Source organism: Microtus ochrogaster, unplaced genomic scaffold (assembly GCF_000317375.1).
Source record: "Microtus ochrogaster isolate Prairie Vole_2 unplaced genomic scaffold, MicOch1.0 UNK2, whole genome shotgun sequence".
In the NCBI taxonomy this organism is placed as follows: domain Eukaryota; kingdom Metazoa; phylum Chordata; class Mammalia; order Rodentia; family Cricetidae; genus Microtus; species Microtus ochrogaster.
In genome coordinates this window covers 10,297,903-10,308,423 of record NW_004949100.1, presented here as the reverse complement: position 1 = coordinate 10,308,423, position 10,521 = coordinate 10,297,903, and the positions used below count along the sequence as shown (strand labels likewise).

Here is a 10,521-nt window from a genome sequence, read left to right as displayed (position 1 = left end):
AGGCGAGAGCTCTGCTCTCTGAGGCACACGCGATGAAGCTCCAACCTAGGATGGACGTAGGCTAGAATCTTCCCGGCAAGCGCACCTTGGGGTGCTACATACAGATGATTAGAAATGGGCTAGTCCAGGTGTGAGAGTTAGCCTAGAAGAGAATGGGCCAAACAGTGATTAAAAGAATACAGTGTCTGTGTAATTATTTCGGGTAAAGCTAGCCGGAGGCGGCCGGGGCGCAGCCCCGCCACACCAATTACTACAGAGGACAGGCCCTGAACCTCCCCAAGACAACACAGTAGAGTTGACCTTGTTGTGGGGTGTGAGTGCTGTGAGCCAGCCCAGAGGGTGTGAGATCCTGCTCCTTACTTCCTGGATGTAGTGATGAACTAACCAGGGCAATGTTGGAGAGCTTACCCTGCTGGTGTCGATGAGAGAAAGCTGGCAGGCTGACAAGTCCGCTACCACTCAGGCCTAGAAGCATCCCAACATCCACATCATCTATGAACTGCTGAAGACCGTGAAGGGGCTGGACCTGTCAGCTTCAAAACTGCAGGATCTTCATGACACAAAGCAACAACTGGATATGCAAGAGAATCCCCAGTACTGAGAGTTATAACAGAAGCCAGAAGCCTCAAAGCAGAACAATGATTCATTGCCATTCACACAAGTCAAGATGTATGGACTAAAGAGTATACTGTGTGACTCCCTCTGTCACACTCTAGCTTCCACACTGAGATTGTGTGTGTGTATACATGTGTGTATGTATGCATGTGTGTATTCATGTGTGTGCACGTGTGTATACGTGTGTATGTGTGTGTACGTGTGTGTGTACGTGTGTGTATGTGTATGTGTTAGTTTAGTTGTTTTTCATTTTGCTTTTTGTTTTTGTTTTGTTTTATGGGGGAGGCTGCAAGGGCAGGAGGCAGATATGAAGGGACAGGAAGACGGATAGGATTGGAATGCATGATGTGAAGGACACAAAGAATCAACCAACCAATCAATCAATAAATAAATGTGAATACTGTCAAGAAAGATACTGCTAGACTTTACACTATGTGCACACACAGAATATAGAACAGCAACTTCATAAATCAAAGCCCAATTGAAGTGTATTCATTGTTGTGGGATAAATCAGCCATGTTGGAAATGCAATCTAAAAATTGTTGAGCATGAAAACATTAACTTCCAAAAACTGTATTCAGGAATATTATATATATATATATATATTATATATATATATTATATATATATATATATTATTTAATAAAAAGGGGGACCTGAACTTCAAAGAGAGCAAGGAGGGGTATATGGGAGGGTTTGTAGAAATAAAAGGGAATACATGATCTCATCATATTATAATTCCAAAACTAAAAGAAAAATTCTCATACACACAAGCACACATGTTGACACACACGCACACACACACACCACACATGCACATGCATGTGCGCGCACACACACAGCCACTGCTGCTAGGATTTTATTCTACCCTAGTGCTGCTGTTCGTAGATCCTGAGTTCGGTTTGCTTTCTCTGCTGCTGAAAGAGCTAACAGGAAGGAAGCAAATCACAGCCACCGTGTGCAGATGGTTTATTGAGAGTCTAAGACACACACACACACACACACACACACACACACACACACACACACAGCACGTGGAGCCAGACTTTCCACAAGTGAAGAGAGGATTTAGAAACTGAAACCCACTTCTTCCTGGAGGGCTGGGGATTGGGGTTTTGGTGGCCTGGCAAAGGTCCTCCTCCCCTCTTTTGGATTGGTCAGCTTTTAAAAAGTAGATTGACTCACAGCACATGCCAGCTTAAACTCAGGGCAGAGCCTGCCTAGGGCATCTGAGGGTGTGTCAGGAAAGGAAGTTCCTGGTGGGTGTGGAGGAAAGGAAGCACACAAAATCTTTTTCTGGCTTTAAAAGAAGCCAGAAGTGTGTTGCTGCTACTTGTTTATGGCCTTTTCCCCTTCCTGTCTGCCTGTCGGAGTCCTATTTGCCTCCTAGATCCTCTCTCTAGGAGGCTTCAGATTGAGAGGGTACTGAAATCACAGCAATCACACCTCTTCTCAAACACAAGTAAAAAACAGCATTTTTTTTTCTGGTTATAAAATTTGAAACTGAGTGTTCCAGGGGAATAAACAACATTTTTTTGTGTGTGACTGGTGAGTTAGGGGAACTTTGGATAATTAAAGTATTCTGCATCCATCTGTCCTCCAGAACGCTGAACGTTATAGTAACAAGGTACTCACTGAAAGAGCAGCCGTTAGTGCTCCCAGATTTTCTTCGGTAAACTCTCACATCCAAAACTTAGCAGCGTGCGGTACTTTAGTGAAGAAGAATGCCTGGGAGATGGTCTCATTCTCTACGCTCAGAGGATTGCCCTTTATCCTCTCACTGACCCAGGAGAGTCAGCGCAGGCCATGTAGGTCATAAGGTGCCTCTCAGAAGTGTGTCTTGCCTTCCACCTCCAATAACTTGGACGGTCTCAACTGTTTCAGTCTGGTTTTCTAAAGTCAGGTGACACCAGGGGTACAGATGAGACTCAGTGACTGAGAGATGCCGAAATTTATCCAAATGAACGTTGGATTTCCTACTGTAATTCTGTTTCTCCATCAGTAAAAAAGTCATCTGCGCAACCACAGTCATTTGCATTTCTGTGGACTTCTGAGAATTCACTTAATTGGGTTATCAAATAGTGTGTGAGAGAACACGGTCTGTGGAGGCTTTGAGCCCCCATCCCAGTCCCTTTACTAGTTTGCCGAGGGCTAGAGATCCTTTTCTTGTTGGGAAGGCAGATGTGGAATGAGGTTGTGGCAGCATTATATTTTTGAATAGTCATTACTGAGATTTTCCATATTAAAGGGCAACATTGTCACATAGGAAGACTGTGACCATAGATGGAATTTCCCTATGACAGAGACGCAACGTTGTGAAAGAATGTGACCCAGCCTAGCCTGGTTACCCTAAAATCTGCTTTCAGGATGATGAATATGGAAAGACTTTTTTTTATTCATGTTCATTTGTTTGCACAAACCTTCAGGCTTTACTACTCCTGGGCTATTGATCATCAAAAACTTGGGAGTACTCTTTTATGTCTAACATGAACCCTGAAGAAGTCATGGAATTCTACTTCCATCAACTTTATCTGCACTTGAAATTTGAGATAATGAAACCACAAAGACCATTGTCTAAAGAGGCTGGTAGTTTAGATATAAAATAATTATAGCCAACCTGTTTATCACACATAAGTTCAGACCTTTCCAACAAATGTGCATGATTGCCTAAGAGCTAAGTAGTATCATATTTTCAATATCAAAACCAAAATCCTCTGGTGAGCAGAGAAGATCTCTTTTCTAGGAGAAAATTTTATAAGGAGCATATTTAAAAGACACTGATAAACACGGCGGGCCAAACCTAAGCATTCAAAGAGCTTGATCACAATAGAAGCTCTTCTGAGAGTGTTTGGTGCAAACTCTTGAAGCCAAGTCTCTACAATATCAGAACAGAGAACTACCAACATCCTGAGTTGAAGCTGTAGTCATCATTATCTCTAAGTATCCAGCCTTCAGAAAAGATGTGTTTACCCATAAGGGTATTTTATATAATTATATGTGGGAAAGAGGTAACTTTTAAAATGTAGTTTAATAAACTGATGATTGTGCATGAGCTAGATCTTGTGTTTTCATTCTTCTCTTCAACAAGTGTTACTGGGGATTTTGTTGACTTGTCATAGGGAATAATAAATATCAGCATCATTGGCTTGAGAATTCAGATTCTATTTCTTTGTACAGCTTAGCCTTGCCAGAATGGCATTAATTCAAACAAAGAGAGCAAGGCTCTGCTTGATTAGCCTACATTATATATAAAATGTAAGAAGAGAGATGGGAGGAAGGACCTTTGGCAGGCTGTTAGTGGCAGAGACCCAGGAAGTACCCCTGCAGAACATAGAAAACAGAAGTCCCCACCTGCCTCCATTTCTCTGTAAAATGACTTTTTTCCCATTTCCTGTCAAGTTTCGGTGTATGATGATTTTGATAGGAGTATGAGAATTGGGCATTTTATGTTTGAAGACCCGCACGTTAAGCCTTGGGGTGTAGATGTTTACATTTTGTCTCATCTTCTTAAGTATAGTTGAGCCTAAATCACCCCTGCTTGACTTCAGACGTGTGTTGGAATCCTCAGTTATAACAGGATATTACTTGGATTCTTTTGAGCTCAAGCAGAAGAGCTCGATGAAAAATCCAAATTTGCTTTTGTGATATGTTATGGACTTTAATTTCCTTTTGATTCTGTTTTAGGAAATTATAAAAAAATGTATTTTTTTTTTAAAAAAAAAAGTATGTGTTACTTTCTCCAATGGGAAACTCTAACTGGAATAGACGTGAAAATGAAAGTTGAATACTTATCCTTGCACAAATAACATATAACAGATATCCCTACAATGATGACCTTAAACACTGAAAAAGCAAGCAATAATCAGGGGCCTTCAAAGAGGGACATGAACGCCATGTCCAGGCTCCTGTTGCTCGGTGTTTTAAAAGGTTATCATCATGAGTACAAGTTCTTGGGAGTTATAAACCTTACATTAAAATTCCTCTTCCAACTGTTGGCTTCACTTTTACCCAAGCACAAGAGAAACTTCTATGGACCATGACTAAAGGATTAAATTTGGCATCCATTCCATAATACTGACCTTTAGTATGGAGTATCTACTCTATAAAACTAGAAATAATTTAGTTCCATCAAGCTGGTGATGACATTTCCCAATATCATAGAGTTGAGAGAAAACTGAGAACTGATTCTGGCATCGCCTAGCAAGTGTAGGTTGCTTTTTATGAGCCACTCACCCTAGGCATCCACATCATTGCCTATTTATTTACCGCTGGGTAATACGACTCAATGGTCCACTCTACACTTCCAGGCATCTAGCGCAACCAGTGGCACACAGCAGAGCCACCCTTAGTCCCTCTCCTCAAAACCTCCCTTCCCACAAATCCCAAATTAATACTAACTTCTGCTCAGCCCACTCTCTCACACGACCTAACACCACATACACCCTCACACAGCCTTTCTTTCAAGTGATTTGTTCAAAGAAACAGTCATAGAGAGTCCTTGAAGGGCTACATTTCAAGATTTATTCTGTTTGCTACTTCTGTGCCCGCTCAGGTCAACAGCTGCTGGCCTCTACGTTAGCACTGGAGTTGGTGGTTTCTTCCAGCTGTTCTTAGGAACACAGAGTATCAGCAGCTGTCTCCTTACAGCATTTTGTATCAACATGCAAGATGTTGTATGTGTATCTGGACTAGCTAACTATTTCCTAAGTCATCTCAAGTACCATGTCAATGCCACCATTGCTGACTGGTGTAAGGATTAGTGACAGTGGAAATTACAGTGGTTTATGCCTCTGCTAGAGAAAGGATCTGCTTAAGACAAAACTGATCCTAGTGTCTTGCTATATTATAGCTCTTCCCAAATTTTCCAGAAATATTCCACTCACAGCAGATGAGAAAGGATGACATCTGAGGTTTTGACACATGACCTGAAGCTGTGCAAATTTAGGAAACTTGACAAGCACATATTTCTTTGATGTCTCATAGTTTAACCACAAAAATGGCCATATTTGAAATACATTGAATAATGTATCTATGATTTTCTTCATAAAGAATGCCTCTCTCCACACCTTAACCCTTTAATCTTTTAGTAAGAATAACATTGCTAATATGGGGATTCTGGTTCATCTTTTATTTTGCTGCTAAGAAAATTTTGTTTATCACTCCAAAAATGAAGATAAAGTTGAAGGGGAGGAAGCAACATCTGTGCTACACACACAAAATAGCTTGCTTCCTTTTTTCCTCTCTGTCTTTCTCTTTCTTCCTTCTTTCCTTCCTTCCTTTCTTCTTTCCTGTGTCTGTCTTGTCTTCCTTTCCTTTCTTTTTTATATTTTGATACTGTGGATTGAATCTGTTTCAGCAAGCACTCTAACACTGATCTAACCCTAACCCTATTTAGGTATTTTTTTTTTGTTTTTAATAAAGGTGTCACTAAGTTTGCTAGGTAAGCCTTGACCTTGCAATCTTCCTGCCTCAGCCTCCTGAGTAGCTGGGATTACAGTCCTGGGTTAAATCTTTCCAAGTGATTACTTTGTATCAAGAGTTATGGAAAACATTTGGCAAGCAATATCTTTTTCTTAAAAGAACATTATCAGTTAGGATCAATAATATCCTCATTTCATGGATGAACTGAATGAGTTACAAAGATTTCAAAAAACTTACATATACATTGTGATTTACAAAATTGAGGATTTGCAGTGTGACCCCTATCAGTGGTGGAAATTATTCATTTGGGTTTTTTTTTTTATCCTTCATTACAAAGAGTCTAACAATTTCCTATCATGGATCCCAGTAGGGCAAGGCACCTAGAGACTCAAGATGCTCTTGAACCTATTAACAGAGACTCTTCACCATGAGACAAGCCAGATGTTACCAAGAAGGCTATATAAAGACAAAACTGAAAGAATTATTTAATGCCCAAATAAACTTGTCTGTTCTTTTTCTACATTCATTTTACCAAGTTCTGGATAAATGTTATCTCATAAGTAAACTCTCTTTTTCATCCCTATAGAGCACATAGTTCATATCAGTTATAATAGAACCCATGCTCCAAGACACATGCCCTAGGAAGGTTGACTGTCACTCTTCCTGATGAAGAGCGCAGCTCTGTTCTCTTTGTGCCCTAAAGCAGGAGCCAGTCCTGACTTCTCTTATGTCTCTGATGTAACCTGTTCCTTTAAAGTCTCTCACCCTACTTCCATCAGCCTTCTCCAGGCAAAACATAAATTTCCAATAACTAAGAAACTAAGCCAAAGTTGAGGAAGATCTTAATTATCTCTTCCTAGAAAACTGAGGGACCTGTGCAAACCAGAGCTCAAGAGTACACAGAGCAACCGTTCCATTAACCACAAACTAGATGAGAAAACTAACTGTAAGGAGGCATTCATTTATACCTATGTTGGGTTAAGAATAAAAGGTCTTCTCTCAGGTCTTTATTCTTTATTGAGCCAAGAGCTGCTTCACTGACCTACTTAAGTCGGTAGCATCTGTATTCCCAACATGCCTCTGCAAGAAGGGTTCACTTCAGCAGTCTGCCAGTGCCTTTTGTAAGGCTTTGGCTGACACCATAAGTCAGCATTCAAGACCTTACATGAGGGTCATCCCGGGAAATTTCCATTTTAAATCTCCTTCCAAAAAGATGTCATTTCTGAAGAATAGTTTTTGTGTCCCTCATTTGGGAAATGAAAGCTACATCACATGTTTCCCCTTTACATTGCTTGCCAGCGATTCTGAGCTCAATCAGAGGCCCAAAGGAGGCAAGCAATGGATTTCAGGTACTTGCTGCTGTCTTTCTTTTTATTTTTACTTAAAATAAACATCTTTTTTTCCATTATACATACTAATCCAAATTCACACCTCCCCTCCTCCCATTCCCTCCTTGTTCTCTCCCACCCCACCCCATCCACTCCTCAGAGAGGGTAAGGCACATTGCTTTGAGGAAGGTCCAAGGCCTTCCCTGCTATATCTAGGCTGAGCAAAGTATCATCCAAAGAGAATAGGTTCCCAAAAAGCCAGTACATGCAGTAGAAATAAATCCTGGTGCCACTGCCAGTGGCCCCTCAGTCTGCCCCAGCCATACAACCGTCAACCACTTTCAGAGGGGATAGTTTGGCCTTATGCTTGTTCCTTCCCAGTCCGGCTAGAGTTGGTGAGCTCCCATTAACTCAGGTAGACTGTTTCAGTGGGTGTACCCAAATGGTCTTGACCTCTTTGCTCATATTCTCACTCCTCCCCACTCTTCATCTCACTCTTCCCACTCTTCAGCTGGACTTTGGGAGCTCAGTCCAGTGCTCCGATGCGGGTCTCTGCCTGTTTCCATCAGTTGCTGGATGGAGGTTCTATGAAGGATATTTAAGATATCCATCAGCCTGACTACAGGACAAGTCAAGATCAGGCCCCCTCTCCTCTATTGCTTAGAGGCTTAACTGGGGTCATCTTGTGGATTCCTGGGGATTTCTCTAGATCTCTAGAGCCAGGTTTCTTGCTAACTCTATAATGGCTCCCTCAATCAAGATATCTCTTTCCTTGCTCTCATCACTGTCCTTTCTTTTTTTTTTTTTTTTTTTTTTTTTTAGAGTAGCACGAAGGTTTATTGGGGCATCCTAGTATGGTGCTCTTGATATACAAAGCCAGGACATTTTGCCAGTTCTTCTTGAGCAAGGACACCAAGAAATTGACAGCCAAGTGGATGTTGTAGACCAGCTCGTCGTCGGTCATCTTCACGTGGCCGACAGCGACAGCCAGACACAGCACCTTCTTCATCTGGAACTTGATCGTGGACTTCACCTCGTCCACTTTGGCCACCATGTTTTCATTGTGTGTCAGCAGGGAAGGGAACTTGCCAGCCTTGTTTAGGCCTGGGCCCAGGATACACGGGATCTGCTTGATCAGAGACTCAGAGGCCAGAAAGGCGTCATACTTCTTGGCCAGCTTTTTGACCAACTTCTTGTTCTTATTGAGCTTCTTCAGTGCCTCGATGTCCATGTGGGGGATATCCACGGCCTTGGCCTCATCGCAGTGCTGCTGGTCCCCCAGGATGCACACTGAGAACTTGGGGCGAGGGGTGGACTTGAGCCTGACTGTGCCCGAGAAACGCTTGTCCTTCTGGGGGTCGTAGTTCTTCAGGCTGATCTGCAGCTCCACCGTTTCCAGAAACTTGCGGCGCTTGCGCTGGTTCCCGTGCAGGATTTCCTGCACCGCCTCGTACAGGGTATCGCGAGAGACTTTGCTGCTCATGGCTGGAGAGGCTGCGGGAACCGGAAGGAAGAGACCCTTCCTCCTTCTTGACTATCCCATTCCCTCTCTCCTATTGTTTGAGCAATCATCCACCCTTAGAACACAATTGGTTGTCTTCCGTTTCAAAAATACTTGACATCTTCCATGGAACAGCCAAGATTTAAAGGTAATTATTTCAGATGACCTCCAAAGTGATGCAAAGTAGAGTTGAGAGCCACTTGAGAACTATTTTTACTTTGATTTTACTTCAGGTGTTTTATTTGTGCCCTAACTTATATATCCCAACTCATACTCTTTTTAAAAGTCGCAATATGTAAGTGCTTAAATCATCATCTTTACAGTAATAACTAGATCTACCTCTAAAAAGCCATTCTTGTCCTTGCCTATTGTTTAGTATCACATGGGAGGTGCTAGGAGTCCTGAAACCCACTCTTTGCCTTAAACCAATTGAGTCACCATCACTAAGCATAAGATTGGAACACTGGCCGTGTTTAAGACTCACCAGCCTGTTTTGCTGTCCAGCTGAAGCTAGTTTCCCATGCTCTCTTCCCAATCACCAGGATCTAGGCCCAGTTCTGAAAAGATCAAGCTTGACTTGAGTTTCCAGTCAAAGTTTCTGCTGGTCCTTGTTGGCTCCTACAAGCTTAACATCTTGATACAATACAAGCTGGTTCCAGAGACACTTGCCTACCTCACCCTGAAGCTCCAACCATTCAGAGAATATTTCCCAATGTACAGAAACTGTTCCTCTTCCAGTCTCTCAAGCCTGAATAGTTACATGCAAGGATACTCACATACTAACATTATGCTTATTCTAATTAATCTCTATGAAAGATAACCCTTTCCATCCTCCTTTTTTTTGTATTTTCTTTTATTTTTTTCGTTTGTTTGTTTGTTTTGTTTTTTGAGACGGGGTTTCTCTGTAGCTTTGGAGCCTATCCTGGCACTAACTCTTGTAGACCAGGCTGGCCTTGAACTCAGAGATCTGACTGCTTCTGCCTCCTGAGTGCTGGGATTAAAGGCGTGCGCCACCACCACCCGGTTTGTATTTTATTTTCTAAATTTATATTTTCCAGGAAATTTTTCTAGGTATTTCTTTTGGCTAAGTGTGCATTAATTGGCAAATCAGTTTTGATATTTTCTTCATTAGTCATGGCACCCAACGTGGTAGCAACAATTTCTCGGGTCTACTCTGCTTGCCAGAGGCAAGCAAGCGCTCTCATCTAAGAGAGGCTTCCTGACTCAGTTTTAGCTGCAGAGCTTGCAGCTCTTTTAAGAGGTCCTACCATGAAACACTTAAACGGTATTGACAAAAAGCTGAACGCATGCTTTTTGGTTTTCAGCCATAGCAGGAAAAAGGCTGCGCCGTTTAAAAATGCCGGCTTTCTGGGCTGTCCTGCCAGGGCAAACTCTGACTCTTTTATGTAGGCAGTTCGTGCGGTTTGCAAGCACAGGCTGCTGAAGCTCACTTGCTGGCAGTAACCTTGAAATGCCATAGAGTTGTGGCAGTAAACACGGCTACAGCCAGTACCTCAGCCATGAGGCTGGAAAGCTAAAGAATGGGCTGGATCTAGCTGCCAAAGCCACGGCTTTAATCCTACCCATATTGCTCAGTAATTTAAAGGCTTGTGTGGTCAGAAAAAGAGAGATATACAGTAAAGAGAGATTCAAAGA

At 42.1% G+C, this 10,521-nt stretch overlaps 1 pseudogene; it reads right to left on the bottom strand.

The window, feature by feature from the left end:
• LOC101998270 overlaps positions 1-8,868 on the bottom strand; it is a 13,763-nt pseudogene extending 4,895 nt beyond the window's left edge.
• Between the last annotated feature and the right edge of the window lie 1,653 nt (positions 8,869-10,521).